The sequence below is a fragment of the Macaca nemestrina genome, chromosome 11, assembly GCF_043159975.1.
Source record: "Macaca nemestrina isolate mMacNem1 chromosome 11, mMacNem.hap1, whole genome shotgun sequence".
NCBI lineage: Eukaryota > Metazoa > Chordata > Mammalia > Primates > Cercopithecidae > Macaca > Macaca nemestrina.
In genome coordinates, this window is record NC_092135.1 from 42,892,262 (window position 1) to 42,920,001 (window position 27,740).

The following is a 27,740-nucleotide window of genomic DNA, read 5'->3' on the forward strand; positions in this document are numbered from 1 at the left end:
ATAGAGATAGACCTGGAAGTTTCTTAAACATTGGTGCATATGTGTTTTTGTGTGTGTGTGTGTGTGTGTGTGTGTGCGTGTGTGCGCGCGCGCGCGCGCTCATGCTAATCTGTGGGCAACGTGCATGATTAGAATGAATCAAAATATTATAGACAGTAGCAAAATGGAGAGGTCCATTTCCAATAGATAATCTATTGATGAATAACTGTTCGCTTTAGTCTGGATCTAACTGATACATTCTTCCCTAGTCGTTCAAGCCAACCTTCATTCAATAATGTAAAATGCAACTTTGAAAACACACAATACATATAGAACACACAATAGATAAAACTATAGCTAGTCAACATGTATTAAGTACTTATGAATGCAGCATATTCTCACTTTTCTTTTTGATAGTTCCTTTATTTAGTTAAAAGTTTTTGTTCTAGAGAGAGATTCAGGTGGAATATGGGAAAGTTAGCTAATAAATTTAATTGGTTGAGGAAATCAATCAAGATGATTTGTCATTTCTAAAATAATTAATGTCTTCACCCTAAGTAGATCAACAGAATTACCTTTCTAGATCTTTCTATTGATGTTTATATGTTAAAGATAATTCTGGAGACTTCTTCTTGGTGTTGAGAAAAGTCCATATTGTTTGTTTTAAATTTGTGTTTTTTTTCACATTGATCCCTGAAAAGGGAAAAAGATACTAAATATTCATTCATAATTGGAATTTTTTAAATTGTAGAAGAAATCAGCAGTAGTTTAGTAAAAGAAATAAAAATGGATCTACAAATGCCACTTCAGTCTTGTGCAATAGAGGAAAGTTTGAGTGATAAAGTTTGAGTCTGTTGTGGACTGACATTTCTAAAGCAGTCACCATGAAGCATGACTCAAAAAGCAGATTTTAGCATAGACCACAAAATACATATTTATATTGTAGTTTTTTAAAAAACTATTTCTTATTGTTATGGGAACTTGTCCTGCCTTTGAAATTTTGAAAGAGAAAAGCTAGGAAGAAAGCAATCTTTTTTGAGGCATATATTTTAGGTGTATGCAGATTTTTTTTTTTTTTTGAAAATAAGGCATGTTCCTTTCCTTCTTATATTTCTTTCTTTCATTTTAATGTCTATAAGAGTCTTATTATTTCAGGAGTACAAGAGCAAATTTTATTTTTTATATTTAATTAAATTTTCTTTTAATTTTTATTTTCGAGACAGAGCCTTGCTCTGTCACTCAGGCTGGAGTGCAGTGGTGTGATCTTGGCTCACTACAACCTCCACCTCCTGGGTTCAAGAGACTCTTCTGCCTCAGCTTCCCGAGTAGCTAGGACTGCAGCTGCGCACCACCACACTGGGGTAAAATATATATATATGTATGTATATATTTTAGTAGAAACAGGTTTTCACCATGTTGGCTAGGCTGGTCATGAATTCCTGACCTCAAGTCATCTCTCCACCTTGGCCTCCCAAAGTGCTGGGGTTACAGGCATGAGCCACCGTGCCAAGCCCAACGACAACTTTTACCATGACCTGCAAATTGTCACTCTGTGGACGGGCTTTGTGAAAAATTAAGAAGATAGTGAATGAATTGGGCTCCTAGTCTTTCCCTTTTTCAGGACATGGGAAGGACCTTATCTCTGGAGGGGAAACTTGTCCAATGTCGCCATCAAGATCTGATATATCCAATGCTGCTAGTGGATTGAAATCTTGACCAGATTTTTCATTACCTTGTTTTTTTCTTTCTAAAACTTTTCCTTCTTCTTTCCTTTCCTCATGTCTCCCCACCACACTTTCCTCTCTGGTTCTACAGGTCTGCAACAACCAGAACCTTAGTCTTCAATAATTATGGCTCTAGGATTGTTGTGATTATTTTACTTTACATTTAAATAGAATTTAATTAATACCATTGAATATTCTGAGCATGTGGCTACTAATGGGTTTCTTCTTGCCTTCTGGTTTCAGAGAAACAAATACTGAAACCAGAAGTTGTTGGAGAGATTTGATCTTTTGAAAACGATAAAAAATTTGCTTACTCATATTTATAATTGTGACAAGACCTCTAGGAATCCATGCATTATGTCTTTTATGTGAGAATGTTTGTTTTGACTAGATTATAACCAAACACTGTTAAACAAAGTTGAGTATATTCTTAGCTTCCCTATGCCAGACTAGGTAATGTCTTGTGGCCACTTGAAGGAATTTGGCCTTCACCTGAATGCAGTGGAAGTCACTGACGTTTTACTCAGGAGAAGGGAGAAAAGACACAAGTGGTGAATACAGCTAGAATTTTCACTTTGGAAAGAGCAATCTGGCTATGGTATGGAAAACCACATTGAATGTGAATAGTTACCTTTGATAGGAGGTTGCTGCAGTAGTCCAAGACAGAGAGGATGAGAGCTTGAACTGGGATGTTGGTAGAGGAAAGAAAAGAAACGAACGGTGTCAATAAATGTTTACTTATTATGGAATGGATATGGAGGAGTTTAAGAGAAGGCATGTGCAGAATGCCCCTGGCAACTGACTTGTACGTTAGTGTCCTGAGATGCCCTTCAATGGCGAAAGAGAGGGTTGCTGAGGAAGAAGGCCAGGATAGAAGGAGAACTGTGTGTTTCATTTTGACCTATTGCTTTTGAAATATCCAAGTGAAAGTATCCAGTGTATATCCATAGATATGCAACGGTGAAACTTTGTGTGTGGTTGGTCATGGGGAATGAATAAGGCTGCCTAAGAAAAAGAGAGAAGGAGAAGAAAAAAGCGACACAACCTGTCCAGGAAAATGCAACGCTGAAATGATGAAGAAGAAACAAATGTTGAAAAACAAAACCAATGGTCAAGGAGGTGGGAGGAAAAGAAGAAAGTATAATAGTATAAAAGTGGAGGAAAGAGATGTTACAAGATGGAGGAAAATGAAAATAAAATGTATTACAGGCTCTGCTATCCTGAGGCAAAACCGATTTACCTTTTTTGTTTCTTTGAAGGCATTGTTAGAAGGACTTGCATATGCTAAAAAACAGAAAAACAAAACAAAACAAAAAACTAAAATAAAAAAACTAATGACATTATTCTAATGAGACAGATAAACAGAAATTGGTAGTGGAATCAAATGAGTAAGACTTGTTCAGTGATTATTAGGTAATTGTGTCACAAATTAGCACCATGGATTTTTCCTTCAAAGCACTTAACATCAGTTGTAACTATAAATTTGCCTTCCTTTCTTCTTTCTCTCTTTCCCCCTTCCCCTCCCCATGTTTTCTTTCATGGCAGGAACTTTGTCTGGTTTCTACCACTGTGGCCCCAGCATATAGCATAGTGCCTGCAAAAGTATCTAGATGCCTTCCAATAATTGTGGAGAACCACACAAATGAATCTCAAATATGCAATAAAAAGAGAGAAACTCTGGATTAGGAAAACACACACACACACACACACACACACACACACACAAAAAAAAAAACCCTTAGGTTTTATCCTGCTCCAGATCATTCGGTTTTAAAATATCTAGGGCCTCTCTTTCCTGATACATAAAAGCCTATGTCTTGACCGGAAGTATTCCAAGATAACTTCTGGATCCAAAGTTCCATGAATCTATTTGCCTAACTATGCTAAAATGTTGGGGCAGATCTCTCTGAAAAAAGCTTCTTCTAAAAACATGTTGCCATCCAGATTGGCTTTATGCTGTGCCAGCGATATTTGAAGAAGGCCAACCCCTTAGGGACACTGTGTGAGCTCATCCTCTAGCAGCTCACCTATTGGCCATTGCCCTGCCTTGCAGCCAGGAGCAGGTGAGCCTGACAATGTCCGACATCAGCTGTCTTGTTTCCTTTGCTTTTTGCCCCAGGCTTCTGTGCAGCTGCAGAATAAAAGGCTGGGCATATGCCCCGTTGGAAGTGTCGGGAACCCATGTCTTCAAAGGACCTCTGATGAGTGGGAAGTTGGAACCATGATGAAATACTGCCCTCTAGACTGATCTCAGGAGGACAATTCTGGGGTGAATTCTGTACGGTTTCTCAGAGGGTCTCCAATAGCACGGAGCCCCCATTTCCACAGTCATATTCAGTTCAATAATACTTTTCCTCCTTTCCTGTTTTGCTTCCTCCAGCACCCATCGCTAGTTGCTTCCTGGAGGAATTTCCCTAAATAAAAGTGCCTATCCACAAATCCTTCTCCTGAGGCTGCTTTTTGGGAGAATTCAAATTAAGGAAGATTTCTATTGGATCAATATATGTACATGGAGTTCACTTTACTCTTCATTCCCAGTGAAAATACTTCGGAAATTTTGAGTACAATTGAAATTTTTCTAAGGCAATGTTTTCCTCATTATTTTACATTTCAGTTTTAGAAATGCTTTATCTTTATTCTGTTATAAAACTTTAATTAAGACTTCCAACTCTTAGATACCACCTCAGATATCTTCTAGCTTTTATACCAAATAGATGATAATCTATAAATAATATTTAAATGTACTAGACATTCAGTTATTAAAGGACTATTATGAAGACATAATCCTTTTGCTGGTAAAAGCAAAATTACTTACTGGCTAGTATATGTATTTTCATATATTTTACCTTGGATTTTATTTGTGTTATTTCAGGTTTGTATGGATTTTAATCCCTATTGCTGGTGCACTTCGCTTGGGCTTGGAAACTTTTTTCCCATTTTCATAGTAATGATCCATAAGTACATTAAAGTGAATAGTATGTACCCAGAGACATTTCTCTTTTTATTGGGAAAAAAAGAAAGTATTTTTCTTGCTGTTCCTGCAACTCATTAATCACAATGCTATATATGCTATTAATTATGCTTAAATGTAGTTTGCTTGTATAATTTGTGAACCTGCAATAATTCAAGGCTTTCAAATTATTTGTCTTCCATGTTGACATTTTGATTACTAAAACATTCCTAAAGCTAGAAGAAGTACTAATAACATAGGATTAAAACTATGAATCACCTTTTGATTAAACACTCAGCAATCTTTGTTGCTAAATCTTCACTCAGAGACTAACTCTAAGTCTCATTTGAACTTATAGATGTTAATTCCATATTGATTACCATAGCCTGGTAGGTGCAATGCATATTCGCTCAGCTCATAGTTTTAACTTAAAGTGGATATTGGTGCTTTGTGATGAGAACAGTGATCTCTAATCATGCAGCTTCAATAAATAAAGCTGAGGGAACAGTGGGCAGCATTGGTGACTGTAGAAAAGGTCATTTGCTGAAAATCTGTTCCAAATGTTGAATGTAACATATCTCTTGAGGTCACATGTTCACTCAACTCCATCTCTATTGAAGTAACCTAGACTTCTGCTTATATAGTCTTGATAGTGGTAATAATATATGTGTAAATATAAAGATGTTTATTTTGTAAAATCACACATCTCATCTAATTTGACTTGAGAAATTATCTTTTGATGTGTTTGGAACAGTTATAGATACTTCCATTTAGGGTCAGATAAATTGTGTTACTGGTGACCAAATTATAGTAACTAACAAATGGGGAATGCAGGAAACCAGGTGCTCTGGTTCCTGACCCAGTGATATTCTAGATTTCCACTGTTCTCTGCTTTATGTTCTTACTACGCATTGTCTCCTCAACTAGTGCCTTCTGTACACAAACTCACCCTCTCTCTCACATTCTTCCCTCCTCCACCTTTTTCAATAAATAGTAAGATATGCACTGGGAACTAGAACAGCTGAATCTTTTGTATTTTTACTCAACCTGAATTTTGGATATAATCTTGCTGTGATAGTTAATTTTATTTGTCAGCTTGGTGAGGCTATAGGACCCAGTTATTTAAGCAAACATGGAGTGAGGCGTTGCCAGGTCATGGGTAACATCTATCATCAGTTGACTTTAAGTAAAGGAGACTACCGTCCATAACATGGTTGGGTCTCATCCAATCATCTGAAGGCCCTTAAGAGCAAAAACTGAAGTTTTCCAAAGAAGAAGACATTCTGCCTCAAGATGGTAACAGCAACTTGTGCCTGACTTTCCAGCCTGTCAGCCTGCCCTATGGCTTTCAGACTTGCCGGCCTGCCAGCCTCTACAATCCTGTGAGCCAATTCCTTAAAATAAAGCTCCTGATATAACATAGGGTATATATATCCTATTGGTTCTGTTTCCCTGGAGAACTCTGACGCGCTTGCCTTATGTTTTCTGAGAATGTCAATATGATACAATTTGTACACCACTGACATTATTATGTTCCTTAAAGGATCTCTGTACATCTGCTCTTGCCCCTTTCTACTGTCCTTACTGCTTGCCAAAATTTCAATTTTCAATTGTAGTTTTTATTCTATAAATTCTGTTCATTTCCTGCATCCTGTCTTAGCAATATTTTCTCTCTTGAAAGTCTTTCCATTTTCTCTATTTTATCTCTAAATTAGTGAACATGATCTTAATGGATAGGACAAAAAAAAAAAAAAACTGCCATCAACTGGCTCCCTTCAATCTTCCTATTAATTAAACTAAGTAGCAGTTTACTTTATACTCAAAATATCTTACATTAGCCACACACACACACACACACACACACACACACACACACATAAATGTACATACACACTGAGTTCTAAGGAATAGATCATATTTTTTCAATTGTATAGTGCAACCTATTTATAGCTTCACAGCAGAAGGCTGAGGCGCAAGGAATTATCTACCACAAACTCAATCACAAATACTGATGTTCATAATTAGGGTTTGAATGATTTGATACTTATGGCCTTTGCCTGCTAGGAATGAGGTAATGAGGCATTTTTGTTGCCTACTGGAATTCTCCTGGATATTCTGCATGGAACTGAAATTAAACCTGGTCAAAATTAACTCCCAACTTTTTTTCTCAATCTCTTTTTCTCTTTTATTGTATTCCCCATTTGGTTATTGGTAATATCATCCACTATTTTCAGTGACTCTTGATTCTACATTTTTCTTCACTATATGTCTCCAGTGGGACCCCAAATGTTGCCAATTCCTTTCCATTGCTAAATGCACCGTGATCTGTTCAGCTTCTATAACTTTTCACACTGATTCATTCATTTAATAAATGTTTATTGAATGTGTAATTTATGTCAGGCATGGTTGTAGGTGTCCACGATACATTAGGGAATAAGGCAAGGAAGTGTACCTTTGTGGAGTTTACATGTCAAAAGGGTAAGACAGACAATTAGCAGTTAATATAATTAATAAATTAATTATGTATGATAGAAGATTTTTTTTCATTAATGAAAACAGAACAGGGCAAACACCCTGTGAACTGGCTGACTCAATATGTATTTAATAAACATTTTAAAAGTGATGGATTGACTGAAAGCATAGTGTGTTAAACTCTAGGTGTCTTGCGTTCAGTGTCTAGAAGAAACGAGTTATACTTAAATAAGGACTTAAGTTCATTTGTTTGCTTTGGGTGGGTGAGAGTTTTGTTTTGGTTTGTTTGTTTTCTCTTTGTTTGTCTTTGGTAGAATAAATGATCAGTCTCAGAAGATGCTGAAAGCGTAAAATGCCAACTGAGTTGTCTAAATAAGCACAATATGTTGCTTTAAACGCCCCTCCCTCCCTCTCTCCCTCCCTCCTTCCTTCCTTCTGTCCTTCTATCCTTCCAAATTAGCAAGACTATGTAATTCCTACTGTGATACAGGAACTATGCCTGGCACTGGAGTCCTACTGTGATACAGGAACTATGCCTGGCACTGGAGATACAAGGCTTATGAATAAAGAGCCACTGAACTTTAGACTTTCACAGTCAGGTAGGGAAGCATACATGTTAAGTCAATGGAAGTCATTAGAGCTCAGTGAGTGAGAGTCAGGGCCCTAGAACTATACTCTCAGGCTGAATTCTAAGTTACTCTGTTTCTGTAGGCCTCTTGCTACTTTTCTGCAAAAAAGAAATAATAATAACACCTACATTCAATGGTTGTGTTAGGAATAAATTAGTTACAATTTATCAACTGCATAGAAAATACCTGGCATACAATAATTATTTAATACATTTTTACAATCTTTTTATTATAAATATAATAAAATGAGGAATGTTCAGAGAGAGAAAAACATGCTTGGAGAATATGGAAGTCTATATATGGTTGAACTAAAAGTTAAGGGGTGCTTTTATATTATCTTTAAAGGAAGAAGTGAAATCAGATTTCCAGAGTTGAGATGGAGATCAGGTTATTTATGGACTCAAAGATGCAGTGAGTTTGGGAAGAGCCCTTGGTGATGAATAGAAGCAAGACATGTTGAAGTGCAAGAACTATGTTTAAAATTTTAAGATAAAACATATTAGAGAATAGAGATAAGGTCGAACTACTTGGGAAATATACATGGCAGGAAAACCAACTCTCTGTAAAGCCATAAAAACATAGTTGAGTTTGGGCCAGGTGTGGTGGCTCATGCTTTGGGAGGCTGAGGGAGTGGATCATTTGAGGCCAGGAGTTCAGGATCAGCCTGGCCAACATGGCAAAACCCCATCTCTACTAAAAGTACAAAACATTAGCCAAGCATGGTGGTGCACGCCTGTAGTCTCAACTACTCAGGAGGCTGAGGCAGGAGAATTGCTTGAACCTAGGAGGTGGAGGTTGCAGTGAGCCGAGATTGAGCCACTTAACTCTAGTCTAGGAGACAGAGCAAGACTCTGTCCCCCAACCCCCACCCCCCAAAAAAATCGAGTTTTCACTTTAGTGGTTAGGCTAGAACTTTATTATTAGTGGGTTATTTATGGCAAATAGTTATTGTTTGCATCTTAAATTGTAACTGTTAAGTTCAAAGTGCTAGTCATTGTTTGAGACTGAGAAACTTGAAACTTTGTAATTTAAAAATCACACCATCCTTAGCAGATTTTTATGTTTATTCTATGTCCTATGTTTCCCTAAATATAAAATGAACTTGAGTACTATGAAATCATTTATATTCTCATCATTTTAATCTTATTTCTAGTTAATGTTTTAAACTGCAGAATTTCATATGTTATGATTTTTGCTTGGCAGATTTTTTTTCAGGTTATACCTCAAGATGAGTTCATAAACACTTTTATCTGATGTATACATGTTAACACTAATTTCAATTAGATATTACATTGCTTATCATTGTTAATGTGTAATAGAAAGATAATATTTTTCCTAAAAGTAAAAAGAATAGCAATTTATTTCCTGACATAAAGTAATCTTAATATATACTCATACACAAAGTCCATGAAGGTGTGTATTTATCTTCAAGAAAAAAATGACTTAGAAAAAAGAGCAAACTTGCCGGGCACAGTGACTCACGCCTGTAATCCCAGCACTTTGGGAGGCCGAGGCGGGCGGATCATGAGGTCAGGAGATCGAGACTATCTTGGCTAACACAATGAAACCCAATCTCTACTAAATATACAAAAAATTAGCCTGGTGCGGTGGCGGGCACCTGTAGTCCCAGCTACTCGGGAGGCTGAGCCAGGAGAATGGCATGAACCCAGGAGGTGGAGTCTGCAGTGAGCTGAGATTGCGCCACTGCACTCCAGCCTGGGCAACAGAGCGAGACTCTGTCTCAAAAAAAGGAAAAAGAGCAAACTTGCTAGGATTTTAAATCAATATTGCAAGACATCTTTTTATCTACTGCCTGGAAGAAATAAAAACACATTAAACTTTTTATTAAAAGTAAGTTAGAGTAACTGAGAACATTTTTAATTGCATAATAAAGATTTGTGTCAGACATAAACAATGACTTTCCATGAGCTCTGCTCTGACATTGAACAAATTCAGAATGGCATTCGCTATCCAACAAGGTTTTTCCTTCTGAAAACACAGCCCGCTAAGAATCTCCAAATTACTCCGCCTCCTTGGTTTCTGTATAAAGCACCAGGTAAACTTGAGAAAAAGAAACTGAACGGCTAGGGCTTGGTAAGGAAGCCCGAACAATGAGGATGCTTAAGCAGAATTTTCCGAGAAGCACATAGCTGCCAAACCAGGCCTTCAGAACCTGCTCTTTTTTGGCCAGGATGGAGCAGCAGAGGAAGAGGATGTTCCTAGAGCAAGCAGACCACATCCCCAGGCTCTACCTAGTAGTGTATCAACATTCATTCACTCATTCATTCTACTCATGCAACAAATCTTTGCATGCTAGGCGTTGTTCTGGGTGCTAGAATACAATGGTGTCCCTGCCCTCAGTCTAGCTCAGAAGACAAATAAAAGAGCTAATAAATATGTGATAAGTCAGGTGGCATTGTATCCTGTGGAAAAATCTAAAATAGAGGGAGAAAAGGGAACATTGGGGTGGGTTTAGACTTGCCAGATAAAATACAGAACACCCAGTTAAATTTGAATTCCAAATAAATCCAAGCAACTTTTTAGTGTAAGTATGTCCAAAGCATTATTTGGAGCATTCTTATATAAAAAAAATGGCATATTTGTTGTTCACTGGAAATTCAAATATAACTGGGCACCCTTCCTGCCACTCAGGCCCCTACATCTGTCAATCTTATTTGGGTTAGAAGAGGGAGAAGGATTTTTATCTTTATATTGAGTAGTCAGTGAGGTCTTCTGATGATATGATCAAAGAGCCATGCAAATGTTTGGAGGAAGAATATTCAGTAGAGGGAAAAGCACTCAAGTGAAAAGACCCTGAAGCCTTGCAAGTTACAATTACAATTTGAGTTGTATTCACAGTTGTGTTCCCAAACAAAGCATGCATAACGTCCGATTGTCAAACATCTTGTGTGGAGTTTAGATGTGGCTAGAGAATTGATTATTAGACCCATCAAGTTACCCAGAAATCCCCTTCTGATTCTGCAGAGTGTCTGTTCTTTAGCGAGAGGAACCACTGATGCTTGCAATTCACTTCTGAGTGACTATTCAGAGAAACTACTCAATGGAGTAGTTCTCAATGGAGTCCAGGCAACAGGACTGTGCACACTGTAAAAATACCACCTGTGTTGAGCCTGAAGACCTTTAGTGTCTGGGTTTTATTTTTTTAAAAAGTCTGATGCTGAGTTGCTTATCTGTTTCTTTCCAAATGCCCAGAACCTCACAAGTTAGTCGGCAAAATTGGATGGAAAATTTGGCCAGAATTCTAGAACATCCACTCCTGGTGCTTGCCAAAAATATCAAAAGAGTAGTCTTTCTTGTGGTACTTAGGATCTTTTGACTTCAGGTCCAGTTAAATACCAGGAACTTTCTTTTTCCTTTTTGGGTGGGAGAGTATGAAAGGGTATGAGAAAATGAAATACCTAAGGTAGGGTCTGAGAAGAAAATATATCTCAGCATTTAAAATTTTTCATATTTTTAGATCCTTGATTGAAAGTAATATAAACTAATGAGTCTGAATGTTTTTCTTTTGAAGTAAAAAGAGCTGCATAGAAAAGAAAGTAGTGCCTATCTCTGTGCCAAGACCAAAGAGTAATTTTGTGTCCTGGCCATTCAAGTTGTGGGTTGCTTTTCCACAACTATGCCTCCACTGCTATTACTTAGTCTGCTCAGAGCTCTATGCTGACTGGTGCCCACATAATCTAATAATGAGCCAGATGCTCCTGCCATGTATGTACTCTTAGATGGTGACTTTGGAGGAGATTTAACTATTTCATGATCCTAGGAGGCAATAGCATGGAAAAGACTGGACAGTTACCTAGCATCCTGAAATTAATTCAGCTTGCAAACTACTCTATGTGCAAAAAGGAACTGAGTTAACAATAACAGAAAACCAAGAAAGAGTAGTGGCTTAGAAAGATTTCCTTTTTTTAATGTTTTGGGGTACTGAAAATTATATTAAAATTATCAGGGATTTATTGGAGACCTTTAATTAAATAAAGACAACACAGTTTGTCAGAGATAAGATATCTCCATGTTGTGTGGGGTTATAATGTATTCAGAGTTCAATATCTAGTAGGAAATGTCATTTGGCTAGATGATGGCCCTAGGAACAAGGTTCTGCCTTTTGATTTTGAAGAATCTAAAAGGCATCTAAAATAATACATAACTAGACAATTCCTCTTTAACCAGACATCTGTGGACACCTCAGGAATAATAAGTATTCCAGAAATATAGAGAATGAATTATGCTTAAGAATTTTGCTCCAGATATGTCTTCTTAGGGTATCAATGTTGGTTGAGCTGATTTAACCATCACTCTTTGTGGAATCCAACTCATAATTATAGAAGAGAGAGTAGAAAGCTTCATTGTGAAAGATGGCAGATCCTTAGTTTGACAATTTACTTATTTGCTTATTTAAAATAGCTTTTTATAATTTTAACAAATATATGGAAATATTAGTGAGTATCCTAAAATATATAGAATAAAATAAAAATGTATTCCTATTAAGTATAGGTGACAGCATTACTGATTTTTTTTCTATATTTTTTAAAAAACTGTACCTATATATTAATTGGCACTTCATTTTCCTATAAAATTGCATAATCCTCTACATATAGTTTTCCTTTCTGCTCTTTTGCACTTAACATTATACTTTGCATGGATTTCATGCTATTAAACATTCTTAAAAACATGTTTTTCAGAGGTTACACATTATTCTGTTATATGATAATCCATAATTTATTAAATCATTTTATATGTTGGGTAGTAGTGATGACTCCAAATTTCTACTATTATAAATGATTATTCAGCAAACAACATTATACATAAAATTTTACATACATTTCTTATAATTTATTTTAGAAGTTTTTTTTTTCCGATGTAATTCTCAGATCAAAATATATAGTCAATTTTAAGATTTATGCTACATATTGACAAATTGCTGTCCAGGAACATTTGTTCATTGCAAGATTTTATAGCAAGTATTAGTGTGTGTGCATTTTAAGCCTTTTTTCTAGTCTGTTTTCTTTGCTTTTTTCTTCTTGGGACTTTGATGTTTTAGAAGATTTGTATTTGTGTTCCAGTGATTAGCTTTAAAATTATACCTCATTGTAAGACCCTTCGTCCCCTGTTCTTTTAGATGACATAGCATGTACATATTTATTATATGCATTACTATGGATGCTCTGTTGTCCATTGATTCCTAAAAAGCGATCCTAAAACTTAGTGGCATAAAACAACAATATTTTGTTATATCTCACAAAATTTAGGAGTACGAATTCAGGTAGGGCTCAGCTGGGCAATTCTGCTCTACATTTCATTAACTGGTATCACTTGTTGGTATTCAGCTGCTAGCTTGGCTGGTCCAAAGGTTTCAAAATAGTTTAATTTGTATGTTGGTGGCTTGGTGGAGATGGGCCACGAAGTTAAGCTCAGCTGGGACCCTCTTCCTTCCCTTGTGGTCTCAGAGCCTTTCCAGGTGGTATCTTCAGTAGGGTATTCAGCCTTACCATATGGCAGCTCATGGCTCAAATAGGGGTATTACAAGGAGACTGGGTGAGCTCTGAGGGGCTTCTTATGACCTAGCCTCAGCCTCAGAAGTAGTTGAATTTACTTACATTTGATTCAGTAAGGAAGCCACTAGGGTTAGCCTTGACTTAAGTGGAGGGGAATTATACTTGAAAGAGAAGGCTAGAAAATAATTTGTGGCTATCTTTAATCTACACCTTCCATCTTCTGGCCATGAATTGTTTACTTTCTCTAACATATAAAATACTTTCATTTCCTCCCAAGGTCTGCAAAAGTTTCATTCTCTTATGGCATCAGCTGGCAGTCCAGAATTTTGTCAACTAAATGAGGTCCATGTGCTCTGTGCACTCTTACTTTTTCCTGCCACAATGTGCAGGGGTGGGATAGAGATAGAGTCATTACAACAAATAATTCAGTTGACTAAGGTTCACAGCAATTTATGAAATCCAGCATGGTTTAGGGGCTTGTTTGGCTCCCTAAAAATGATTCTCCATGAGTCTTGGCTATACCCTCTGGGTTCCTGATTCTTCCGTTTGAGTTATCCTTTCTTTTCCAATAGAAATTACCAATATTTGCCTCTACATATTAATAGCTTTCTCAACCAGCTGTGTATCCATAGAAGTTTTAAGGTTCAAAGCCCTCCTATTTTGTACAATTTCTGTCCATTTTAGTCCAACCCAATGTAATTACAAAGTTTTTTATTTCTTTTCTTTTTTTATTTTATTTTATTTTATTTTTTAATGTTTTTGAAACAGGGTCTTGCCATATTGCCCAGACTGGTCTTGAACTTGTGGCCTCAAGCAGTTCTCCCACCTCAGCTTCCTGAGTAGCCAGGATTACAGGCATGAGCCCCTGTTCCTGACTCAGTTTTTGGTTTCTTATTTATCAATTAGTACTATACTTCATTAGAGAAAAGCCATGTCTACAAATCTCTTTGAGATTAACTCTATATCTTAGGCTCCCTATGAGATTGCTGAGTGAAAACACCCTAAAAACTCTTAGAGACTTCACTGTCTGCTGATGAACGTTTTCTTAGTATGAACCCCTCCTGTAGCCCATGCTTCCCTCAACCTCATCCACTCCGTCAGTGCTTTTACATTCATCCCATGCTCTGTAGCGTCTTCATGGCCACTATCACCAAAGAATACATAGTTCCTATATAGAAGGTGTACAGTTTTTTCTGGCACTTGCTAAGATTTCCTACCACCAATTATACCCCCCAATACGTCACCCCATTTTTCATAGTCTACTGCTGCTTCTGTTGCCTCTTTCCGCAGGGATTTCTGAAAGGCTTTGTTAGCCTCAGCTGCTTTAATCAACACTTACACAATTTGAAATTTGTCTTGCAATTTCACTGGAAATGGAGTTCATGAATTTTGCTGTTGCTGTTTTCCTTACTGCTTAGAGTCCAAGAGAGGAGAGAAAAATTAGATCTAACCTGCTACCATCTTACTACCAGAATTAAAATGAAATTATTTTAATATTCTTATGTTTTTTAAAATGATACCTCTTAGGGGTGTGTGTCAGAATGATAAGGGGTAAAAAAGAACATTTTGAAACAGCCAATTTGATATTACCTTAATTTGTATGAACACAATTTATTGAGGCCACTTGGGTATCACAATTTTTATTAACAAGTAATATGTCAAATGAGACACCCCATCGTTCATTTCAGTAATGAGTTCAGATGGGGGTGAGAGTTAGAGATAAGATGAGAAAGTATATTGCATATATTAATGAGTAAAGTGGAAAGGAGGAAAAGGAGATTGGCTAAGAGGAGGAGAACAATGTCTGACAGCTAGTTTATAAGAAGTGTCCAAATGAACTGAAGTCAAAGCGACTAAATGGAGAAGGCTGTCTGAATGGACTTCTCAATGAATATGACATTAATCTCGGAGGAAAAGTCTACAGTGCATTTACATTGAAAGAAGCATGCATGTATTATAAAATCCAACATAAAAGTTAAACAAAGTTTTAAGTCAAAATAAAAGATTCTATGTGGAATTCTCTTCAACCTGATCACCTATCTGGCTCTCATTCAATTCTCAGGTTAAATGTCACCTGTTGAGGAAGGACTCTGAATTCCCAACCTGAAGTACCCCGAGTCTCCATCTCATTAGTCTATTTTATTCATAATAGCAACTTTCACTCCGTTTTCAGTTTATTTACTTTTCATTTTTATGATTCTTTGTTCCACTCATCCCAATCAATTATCAGCTCCATTACAATGATACCTTCCAGATCTTTTCAACGCTATGTTCTCTACATCTGGGCCGATCCTGGTGCCTAGTAGGACCACAATAACATTTTGTTTGTGAATAATAGAGATGTCATGGAAATTTCAGCCTGTCAGCAGCGTGCCACAGGGTTTCCACTTGCAGCGATCTAGTCCTTCTTTTCTGCTCTTAGGCACACTTAGATGCAGGTGGGACTTTGTTCCAACAAATTGGTTATTTATAGTATATAAGAAGCTAACGACTGTATAATTTTTCTGTTGCATTGGATCATCTCATCAGCACTCATGAATTTTGAGTTTGTAAGTTATGTATTTTGTTTCCGGTGTGGTCTAGTCATAGAGATAGTTTTATCTCCTACTTTCCAAATGTTGTTTGTTTCTTATAAATGGTTTCACTGGCTGTTTAGTTAGTCAGGGCCTTCCTAACATTATTATGCAATGATGATGATGATGAGAATTCTTCCCTTGTTCCTAAATTTAATGAGACTATCTCTAGTAATTTCAAAATAAGGTGAGGCTGATGAATGATTTAAGAACTCTTTTATATCATGGTTAATGAGTAATGGGATTTCATTTTATCCAGTCAGATGTCTTCATAATAGTGCTGGTATTTGGTGATTTCACAACTATGTAACTGAGATAAATGCATAATTTCCTTATTTTCTTGTTATCCTTATCAAATTTTGATACCACATATTTAATTTTTAAAATTAAAAAACTAGCCAGGCGGGTTGTTGAAGCCTGTAATCCCAGCACTTTGAGGCTAAGTTGGGCAGATGGGTTGAGTCCAGGAGTCTGAGGCCAACCTGGGAAACATGGCGAAACTCCATCTTTACCAAAAACACAAAAATTAGCTGGGCTTGGGGGCACATGGCCGCAGCCCCAGCTACTTGGGAGGCTAAGGTGAGATCATTGATTGAGCTCAGGAAGTTGAGGCTGCAGTGTGCCATGATTGCACCACTGCACTCCAGCCTGGGCAACAAAGAACCACCCTGTCTCAAAGAATAAATAAGTAAAATTTTAATTTAATTTAATTTAAAAACTACTGTTTATTATTTTTAGATCCTAGAATAAGTAATATAAGGCTGGAAATTTTGTTCTTTGAAAACTTAAAAACAAGACTCATTAGTTAAAATACCATTTTGGCTTTAGAGCCATGTTTGGAGATAATTTTTTTGTAACATATCCAATTAATTCAATATTTACTTGTATATATAGATTGCCTAAACTTGGTACAATTGATAAATGTATATTTTATCAAGAAATTGCCCAATTCATCCAACTTAGCAAACTAATTAGAATTAGGCATTTTAATCTTCTGTGACCATCTTTATCAAATGATTTTGTTAAAAATAGTGTAGTTGTTAGGAGCACAGGTTTTGGAGTAAAGGTGAGAGGATTATTCTTTGAAATTCCATCACTGATACATAAGAAGCTTTGCTATAATAGCAAGTGAAACCCCCAACTTCAGTGACCACATTTATAAAAAGAACAGAAATAAACACTTTAGAGTTTTGTTTTAAGGATTAACTGAAGTAATAGGCAAAGGTTAAGTATAGTGTCTCCTACAGAAAAAGTAAACAATACATCACAGGTATTTATCATTATAATTTCAATCATTGTTTCTCTCTGGATTTTATTTGCAGGAAATTCTTCTCTTCTTTTATAATTCTTGAATTTATTTAATATTTCTATTATCTTTTTCTTTTATAATAAATCATTTTCTGCTTTTATCTTCACTATTATCTTTCTTCTATTTCTCTTAAGTGTGTTTTCTTTTTCTAACTTCTTGAGTTGAACTCTTGGTTTATTTTCAATTTTTTTCTTATTTAATTGTAAAAATACTACAAGGCTGTGATTTTGTCTCTTCATACCACCTTGTCTGCATCTCATGAAAGTTAAAATGTAATATACTAATTTTCATTATTTTCTAAATTATCTTTAACTGTTAACTTTTATTTCTTTTTTGGTCTGAACAAAGTTATTTAGAAAAATTATAGCAACTTTTCTAATGGTTAGAGTTTTTGCTTGTTTTGTTTCTTTAGCCTTTTATTATTATTATTTTATGTTAGTCAGACAATGTACGCTACATAATTTCTGCTTTGCGATATACTAAAATATTTTCTGAAACTGTACATGCCTATTTTTTTCTGCATGTTTTATAAATATGGTATATTCTATATTCTTTGTAGAGTTTATAGTGAAAGTATGTTTTTTAATTTAAGTTTATTTTTTCTATTTATTTTTATTTTTTTTTCTTGAGACAGGGTCTTCCTCTGCCACCCAGGCTGGAGTGTGCAGCGGCATGACCGTGGCTCACAGCAGCTTCAACCTCTCAGGATTAGGTAATCCTCTTATGTTGGCCTCCCAAGTTGCTGGGACTACAGATGTGCATTACCATGCTCAACTAATTTTTTGCATTTTTTGTAGATACAGGATTTTGCCATGTTGTTTGGCTGCTCTCAAACTCCTGGGTGCAAGCAATCCATTTACCTTGGTCTCCAAAAGTGCTGAGATTACAGGCATGAGCCACTGCACCCAGTTGAAAGTGTATTTGTTAATTTAACTATATTAGTTAATTTTCAAACGGTCTCTATTTTTGTCTTGATCTACTAGAGGCATCAATGACAGAGAACAGTGTTAGTCCTCTATAGAAACTGTTTCTGTACATTTTTAACGTTATGTATTTGATTCCATTTTGTTAGCCTATAAAGATTTGTGGTGACCTTTTACTTTATTTGAAAGTATACTTTTTCTGTATAAATGGCTTTTTGTAATTAGATTGCTTTCCCTGCAATATGCTTTTGGTTTAAATTAATATTTTCATCTCTACAATTGAACATATGGACAACTTTTTCTGGGTAAAAATAAAAGATATCTGAAGAGACTGGAAAGATCAAAGTCCATCATGATATATTTAGTGCAGGGTAACTGCCCTTGTTCTCTTCTGAAGGGAACATCTTTGCCTAAAGAATTTTCTCCTGACATGCAGGTGATAACATGCAACATTAGCATGACAAGTTGTGAGAAGGAAGGATTTGCTCTTGACTAGTTAAGAAAGAGGCTTAACAATTAATTCACAAATTTCGGCCGGGCGCGGTGGCTCAAGCCTGTAATCCCAGCACTTTGGGAGGCCGAGGCGGGCGGATCACAAGGTCAGGAGATCGAGACCACAGTGAAACCCCGTCTCTACTAAAAATACAAAAAAATTAGCCGGGCGCGGTGGCGGGCGCCTGTAGTCCCAGCTACTCAGGAGGCTGAGGCAGGAGAATGGCGGGAACCCGGGAGGCGGAGCTTGCAGTGAGCCGAGATCGCGCCACTGCACTCCAGCCTGGGCAACAGCGTGAGACTCCGTCTCAAAAAATAAAAAAAAAAAAAAAACAATTCACAAATTTCTTATGAAATTAGACTTTAATACCTAATAATCACCTTTGTCAATGAACATATATTTGGCACTGTGGGAAATAATTGCAATTTATGGAAATGTTTTGAACCCAGGAAAGAAAAATAAAAAAGATTGCTAATCAGAGAATGGTAACATGAAGTCGACTCACTGTGCTGGAGGGAAGAGGGATCTTGACCTGCTCATCCTCTGGTCTTTCTCTCAGACAAGACTTTGTTTGACTTCCTAAAGTCATACTTCATCATCACCATTCAAATTCTTTTTACATAACGCTTTAAAAGAGAGATTGCAGTTCATCCCACTAAACTGTGAAGAAAAGATACCTTTTCACAACTATCATTTTTAGATATCTAACTACATTTACGAATCCTTGCTTAATGCTGTTTTGTTTGTTCCTGTCTTCTTTTTCCAGTCACAGATGGTAGAGGACAGGACTCTTTTGAGTTTAGTTTGCTGTGTAGTAGGCTTAGCACAGAAACATGCTGTAAAGTCTATCATGACGTGTTGCTATCTCCTTTTACAAATATTTTCCTTCCATAACTCCTCTCACTTTTCCCCCCAAAATGAGCAGAATAATTGATGGTAGTCCAAGTGTCAGGTAAAAAGGTAATGTATAAAGGACAGAGAAGTTTTCACGTTTCTTTTAAATCTTCAATCTTGGGCCAAAATTACTTAAAAACTGTATTTGACAGGGCCATAATATAAATACAGTTTGAAATATTTTCATAAAATTTGCAATTGCATAGTTAGTTGGGTGAGAAGGAGTAGCATACAGTTAGGTTAGATGTAAGTTGCTGTATCATCTCATCAAAGGAATCTAAGTAGCCTCTTTGTCTCAGTCTATCCATTAATTTTCAAATACATTTCAACCACTTCATAATCTACTGATTACTGAATGAGCTATTATCTATGTAGTCTGATTTTGGTGTGTGTGGGGTGCACTTAAAAGAAAATTGTCTTGAACATGCAGTACCTGGTAGAGGTTTGAATAAAACAATGCCAAAATATACTGGCTCTATCTCAGGACATTCAGGATCCCTGAATAGTCTGTAATTAAGGAGGAGGTGGAGGAGTAGTGCTTGCATTATGTAAAGGAGGGATACATAATTGAATTAAGCAGTGGAGGAAGGGGAAGAAAACAAAGATCAAAGCCAAGTAACATCAGTTCCTGTTCTTGGCAATGACATTTATGATGAAAAAAATTCTTTGTTATTTTGCATATTATACCACTCTTCTTCAAATGGATACACCATTGCAAAATTTGTAATTTACACAAAGTTCCTTTGAGTATTTGAATGTTAAAGGAAAGCTTAACCAGGTTTAGCTTTAGGAGGTCTAGAAATCTCTCCTAATACTTCCTGTGTGGGCCTTTATGTTGGAACATGAGAGCAGCTGACAATGTAAAGAGAAAGAAAACCCTTAAGAGTGAACATAGTTACTGGTGTCCCACACATAAACTGTGCAGTTGGGAGTAGCCTCAGGGGGCCATTTCCAGGGAAAGCCTCACCTGGAGAGGTCAGAACCTCAGAATTTTAAAAGCAAGGGGCATGCTTCATTACAATGTGGTCTGGAGGTGAGCAAACATCCCATCACTCTGTAGAGAGGCTGTTTCAAGGCTCACCCAAGTGCTCAGCATAAATACACGAGCAGGAGGCCCTTTAGAAGGAGTTCAGACAAGTTATATACTACCTGAATGTGAGCCAGGCCAAACTGCTCAGGCCTGAATTAAAAGGAAACAGTTTATAGGCTGTAGGGCCACTTACCAATCCATCTTTTTCACTGGGGAGAAAAAAAAATCCCTTTTGCAGAGGTGATGAAAACCTGTATTAAAAGGTGACACAGAAAAAAAAAAAAAAAAAAAGAAAGAAAGAAAGGGCTAAGCCAATTGGTTGAGTATTTCAAGAAATAAGAAAAAAAGCCAATATGATTTTTAAACTATTTAAGTGGAAAGGGAAAAGAGGGAAGAATAATTATGATATATTCTATGATTAGTAATTCCAGGCCAAATAATAATGACAGCAAAGAACACTTAGAAAAATTTAAGAATTATGTTATTTTTAAGTAAACATCTGTTTTTATGATAGCTACATATATGAATGTGTTGATGAACCCTCTAAAATGGTGTGAGATCTGAGGTTTGTAAAATTCAAACACAGCCAATTAAGTAGGCCCATAGCTAAAGCCAATGCTCTTGAAAAGTCTAGGAAGGAGAAGTCTAGCCAAAGCACAATTTATGAATTGGTAATTGCCCTGTTCTATTATGGATATTAGTCTGTAAATGACCTTTGACATACTTCAAGCTCCCTTATACACAAAAGCCCATGGGCTCTTGCAGATACATGCACACTTCAATGTAGATCATAAATGTTTATTATCATTGCCCATTATAGATTGAAAATAGAATGCACAGTAATACACATACAGTATCATATTAGTGGTCTTTGAAAAGCACCCATATAGGACATATCTTATTCTTTTGCATTAATATAAAACATATAAGAGGAATTGCTACATGGTTCTGTGACCAGAAGGGATGGAAATGTTTTACCCCCATCCCCCTATAAGATAGGACTTGTTGACTCAATTGCTGGAAGACAGTCTCCATTAGTCAGCTCCTCCAGGGTTTCCAAAGTTTATGTGAGCTGCATGTTCCAAGACATGTTCTTGCCCCACCCCACTCCTTGCCCTGATACAATGATTGATTGAGGTGGATGTAAATATCCCTCGTATTCTGCCTAAGGCAGGAGAACTCTGAAGGGGTCTATATGCACCTGAGCTTTTGGCCAAGGTTTTATTAGACCTCCATGGTTGTTCAATTTTTCCCTCTGACCAATTCTACCTCTTATTCTGACATACTTGACTTGCCAAAATCATTCTTAGTACCTTCTTCCAAGAAACCTGGAATATGGTCCTGGAAATAGGACACTTCAGTAAGTGTTTTGTGCATTGACCTTATTTTAGAAGTTGGGCAATCAAATTACAAAAGGAAGACAACCTGCTTAGGTTGAATAGTGAATGACACATTAGATATCAGGGCTATTTTCTAGTATTTTGATTACCACTCTATTCTTTTGATTATGAGACTTATCAGGGATATTCGATGAGAATACATAACATTGTAAGTTGTATTCTACTACCAAGTGAAAATCTAGGCTAACTAGTAACTATAGTTGCATATTAAAATTATAGATAGGGTAACTAATAAACTAGAACATAGGTGCATATTAAATAACTGAAGTCACCATTGGCTTTACCTTTCTCTACATTTTTAGTAGAATTATGTAGCTAGAAGGGATCTTGGAGAACATGTAATTCAAGTCTTTCAATGGTACACAAGCAGAACTCGAAACTTCATGATCTCAGAGTTAAACATGAAAAGTAAACAAGGTACTTTGAAAAGAAGTAGATAAACCCAAAGACAGTCAATGCATTACCTGGTATTTGGGGGGTAGGTATGGAGTTAAGGACAATACAAGGTATTACCTTCAGGTGGGTTCATCAGTTTTTTAGATAACCATTGAATAATAATACACATTTACTTCCCTTAACATGGAAAAAGGGCAGATGAAACTATATGACTTGTCCTGTTGTTATCTTAGTTTCATGTATTTCAAACCTTTAAATTGAGTCAAATACAATCGTTTATGTCATGGATGTTTATTTAGTATCCAGTATGTGCTAGGAAATGTTCTAGGTGCTGGGGATACAGTGGTAAGTAAACTCCCAAAGTCTCTGACTTCATGGAGCTTATATTCTGATAGAAGATGTATGATAATTAAGTAAGCAGGTAAGTAAATAAATGTAGCTCATATATATTAAACTGTCAAGTATGATTTAACAATAAAAATGAAGTAAGGTAAAAGGATAGCATATTAGTAAAGGTTCTCTAGAGAAGCAGAACCAATAGGAGATGTAAATAGATGGATGGAAGGATGGGTGGATGGACAGATAGATAGATGATAGATAGATAGATAGATAGATGGATGAATGTACAAACACAGATATATAGAAAGACATGTATTATGAATGAAGGATTAGCTCAGAAGCCTATAGAGGCAGAGAAGTCCTATGATCTACTGTCTGCAAGCTGGAGGCCCAGGAAAGCCAGTGGTGCAGTTCCAGTTCAAGCCTAGAGGCCTGAGAACCAAGAGAGCCAAGAGATATAGGTTCCAGTCCAAATTCAAAGGCCTGAAAACTGGGGGCCAATGATGTAAGTTCCAGTTAGGTTCTGAAGGCCCAAGAACCAAGGTTGCTAATATCCAAGTGCAGAAGGAAATGGATGTCTCAGTTTGAGCAAAGAGTACAAATTTGTCTTCTCTCCACTTTTTTGTTCTACTGGGGCCCTCCACAGATTGGATGATGCCCATAACCATTTGTGAGGGCGATCTTCCTTACTCAGTTTACCAAATCAAAGGCCACTCTCTTTAGGAAACACCCTCAAAGACACACCCAGAATTAATGTTTTTTGAGCTTCTTGGCATCCCTTAGATCACTCATGTTGACACATGCAATTTACCATTATAGCCAGGTGTGGTGGCTCACACCTGTAATCCCAGCACTTCGGGAGGCCAAGGCAGGAGGATTGCTGAAACCCAGGAAGTTGAGGCTGCAATGAACCAGGATCATGCCAAGGCATTCCAGCCTGAGTGACAGAGCAAGACTCTGTCTCCACCTCCAAAAAAATACTTAACCATTACAGACATTGACATGGCAGAATATTCTAGGTGGGATTGTAAAAGTTATATTCTAGAAGGTTAAATTTGGGTAGGAAGGTGGTTGAGGAAAGAAAGTGAGCCATGCAAATATCTGGAATACAAGTATTCCAAACAGAGAGTAAAAGCCCAGATATAGGAAGGGCTTTGGGGTATAAAGGAATATGAAGGCAAAGGTTGTTGGAGTGCAGTGAATTAGTTGAAGTATGATAGGAAATTAAGTTAGAGTGGTTGTCAGAGCCTAAATCTCATGAGGACTTAGAAGCCATGATAAGGATTTTGAATTTTATTCTAAGTATAATGGGAAGGCATTGGAAGGTTGAGGGTAGGAACATGATATATCTTTCAGAAAGGTCACAGACAACTGTTTGGAGGCCAAATTATAGAGAGGAAAAATATCACAGAAGCAAGTAGTATGAGGAGTACTGAGAGACCATTGCAGTAGTACAGAAAAATGATGGTACTGGCTTTGCTTATGGTAACAGCCTTGGAAATGATACATTGTTAATTTTAAATATGTTTTGATTAGGAACTGACAGTTTTGCTGTTGATTCAGATTTGGGGTGTGAGAGAAGGAGAGCAGTCAAAGATGACTCTCAGGTTTTTTTTCTGAGCAACTGAGTAGATGCTGGTTCATTTACTTAGATAGCGGTCACTATGGGAAGAAATAAATTGGTGCCACAAGTACGCATTGAACTATTGCCAATGGTTCATCTGTGGCATGATTAGGTTTTCAGATCTCTTCTGACCCAGTTATGGCTCTGCTTTTGGTTTTTAGTGCTCCACCATTTAGTTGGGGTCAAAACAGGTACAAAACAAGAATCTGACATGCTAGAGTGCCAAAAGACAGAGGAAAAAAAAGGAGAACTGGAAAGCATAAGATTGTAGGATAGAGAAGCAATGATTATGGCTTTTTTTTTTTTTCTGGAATAGTTGCAACAAAGCATACGAGATGTTCTGCCCTTCTATAAGGAATGTAGAAAATATAATACAAGGTTTCTTTTAAATTCTATAATGTTCCCCATTTTTATTGATATTTTCCTAAAATGAAATAGAAATGAATAATGCAAATAACCTTTCTGATTGCAATTTTCATTTCTATTCCCCAATTTTCATTTCTATTCCCCACAGCTGTATAATATTCATTGGCAAAATAAACAAATATAAGAAAATTTTCTGATTACCCTCTTCGCCTCACAGCATTTCCCTGCTGTCTTTGGTAAAGGACTGCTTTACGGCTTCATGTATGTTTGTGAAAAGGAATGTTGGTTGCAAGTATTTGAAAGATTGTGTGTTTACATTTAAGTTTCCTTCAAAATTTCAATCACACTACTTAAATTAGTTTGTCTCAAAAAATACTCATAAGATCACAGATATTACCTCAGCTAAGATCCTCTGAGAATTTGAAGCCTCACCGGGACTCAATGCCAAAAGAGTAATATTTGAATAGTTGATATTGACTAATTCTACTACCTACCATACCATCTCTCATGCAACCAGCAACAAATTCCTAAAAAATACATTCTTTGTCAGTTCTGCCAATATGAATATGCATTTGCCTTAGGAAAGTTTTGCCAAAAGCAGGACATGTTGGTGAGAAGCCCTTATCAAAATCATCATCCCATTATTATAAAGATTATCATCATCACATTATCATTGTCATCGTCATTATCTTGGGGTGGGAGGCAAGAAAAGCTTGTGATAAGATGATACATTTCTTAGACACACAGAGTGTTTCTAATCTCTTTTCCACACATCTCATAGACTCTGTGCCTTGAGATCTTTTAATATGCATGTTCAGAGACTAGTGGTTATAATAAAGCGAAGCTTAATTGATGTGCTGCAGTAATATGTAGCTCCAACTAACTCTTATAAAGTGACAACCCGTCTACAGAGAAAAATTCCAATCCTTAATTATTATTAATATAGCTATCTACGTGATGTAGGTCTGAAGCCATTTCAATGGGCATCACATTTTCAATATAGGTCAATTAATTTCATATTAATTGCTGTTATTATGTTGCCCCAATTGACCTATTTCATATTTGCAAGGCTCCAATGTAGAGGAGAAAAAGACAACAAAGCAAACCTTCCTTTTAAGCTGCTGTAATGTCCCATCTTTCTGGAATAGCATTCAGAGCAAGGATTTTGCATGAAAGGGCTTCAGGAAGTTACAAAACTCCTTTACATGGCCTGTTGGATCTGTGTACAATTTCTAGCATTACCCAGAATAAATACCAGGAGACTGGTGTGGTTTATACAAGAGTTTATAGAGAAAAAAAAATCCACCCACCAGCTCCCATGCTGAGGATTACAACCAGGTCCCTGCTGCCAAGTTCTGTGTTTAGGTAAAGCATGAGAAAATCTGCCATTTTTTTAAAGTCACAAAAGGGTTTCTATAGTATGGAGCGGTAAGAAGCTGACAGCTTTTTATGCATAAAAGGCAGCTGTTCCTTCTCAGGTAATATTATTAATAAACCCTAAGGTAATGTTTGCTCTGAAATATGTCTAATTGAAATAATTTACTCTGACCCTTGGAGGATTATGAAACTGTTTTCATCATGTTCACACACAGCAAAATAATTATGAGATGCCATATGGAAAAGCCATCATGTGGTAGATGTCTTTCTGAATCTATATTTTTGAAATGTTTCCCACAGATAAATCATATAGCTAATTTACAAAGTAGAGGTGAGCAGTCCCTTTTCCATGTGGAGATCTGATGTGAAATGTTTGCAGATCCAGAATATTAACAGGGGCGTTGACATCAGTAATTACTATAGTTATGAGACATTTTTCACAAAGTATTATGAGAGCAATACTTAGTTATACAGGGAGAAAAAAAGTATGAGACTTTTTACATCGTGTATGAAATATGTAGGTACCGAAAGTCTCAGAAAACAGTGTGGGCACATTGGTGACTGAGGTGCTTTTTGCCTGTAGCATAAAATCTGTCTGGAAAGTTCCAGCAGTTTCCACTGAGATAGCACATTTGGCAAGATGAGGCTGAGTGTGGTATGTAAGGACTTTCGGGAAAACTTGTCAGCTTTCACAGGGAAAGGTCCAAGTGTTTATGGGAACTATGAAGTGGTGTTGGGTGGCTCTCAAAGGGATCTGTGGGGTCACTGGGGACAGGCATTTGAAAGCTTTTTGATGGAAGCTCTTCTGAACTTATCAAAATGGTTAAAAGTCTGGCTGTGAGTCTCATGAGAGCAGACTTTCTTGTGAAATTTCTGGTATGGTACTTTCCTGCCGGGGTGAGAACATCTTAGGAGGACAGACGTTCTCATCATATTTTAATTCTTGGGATCTGTGTCCCTGCTAAACCCAGGAAATGGAGAATCACAGGAAACAACATTACTTTTCAACCTCTGGGAAGTTAAGATCATATTTCTCTAGAGTTTCAACTGTTTAACTAAATCAACTTGCCTAACTTCCTGACCATCCCCCGTCCCACCACCATAAAAAAGGTGGGGCACAAGAAAAAAAAAAGGGAAAGACAAAAAAGAGGATATTTGAAAAGTATAATTCACTTTTCCATAAGTTCCCACTTTCTACAGACTTCCAGCAAGCAAGAAAATCAACAAGGTAGTAAATTACAGCTTGTTAACCCTGTTGTACTTAAAATACCTAGTCTGCTTTTTCTTACCTCTCCCTCAGGGGTATCAGAAGCCTCTTTGACCCTTAGTGTTGTCAGTTATGTGAGGGATCTCCAGCTGTCTATTATTGGATTTCAGAGAACTTGGTCACAGTTGCAGCAAATGAGCACTTTCTTCTTCTAACAGCTCTTTTGAGGCAGACACTGGGATGTGGATCATGAGTCCGGTCAGTCAGTGTCATCTCACAATTAGCTAATAGTTGGCACATGGAAATCCTAGTTCCAATCCCCTTGGGTCCTTGCGGGAGCCACCCATTTGTTTACAGCCTCATTTTACTTCCATTCTCAGCATTCAATTATCCTTAAACTTTCAAAGAAAAACAAATTTACATAAAAGCTCATGTAAGTGTATATGATCTACAAATATTTACAAGGTTATTTTAGAAATGCATGACAGAATTTTTTTCTTTTCAGTTTTCCAAAGTTGCAGTCTACCTTCCAAAACAGAACA

General features: G+C 36.7%; 1 long non-coding RNA gene across 1 annotated transcript in view; it reads right to left on the bottom strand.

Annotated features, from left to right (window-relative positions):
- Positions 1–27,424, bottom strand: part of LOC105492621 (uncharacterized) — a 53,193-nt gene extending 25,769 nt beyond the window's left edge. Inside the window, exons 1-2 of the long non-coding RNA XR_011609745.1 lie at positions 27,281–27,424; positions 20,683–20,740 (exon numbers count right to left, since the gene is read on the bottom strand). This is a non-coding gene — a long non-coding RNA (uncharacterized lncRNA). The remainder of the gene's footprint in view (positions 1–20,682; positions 20,741–27,280) is intronic.
- Between the last annotated feature and the right edge of the window lie 316 nt (positions 27,425–27,740).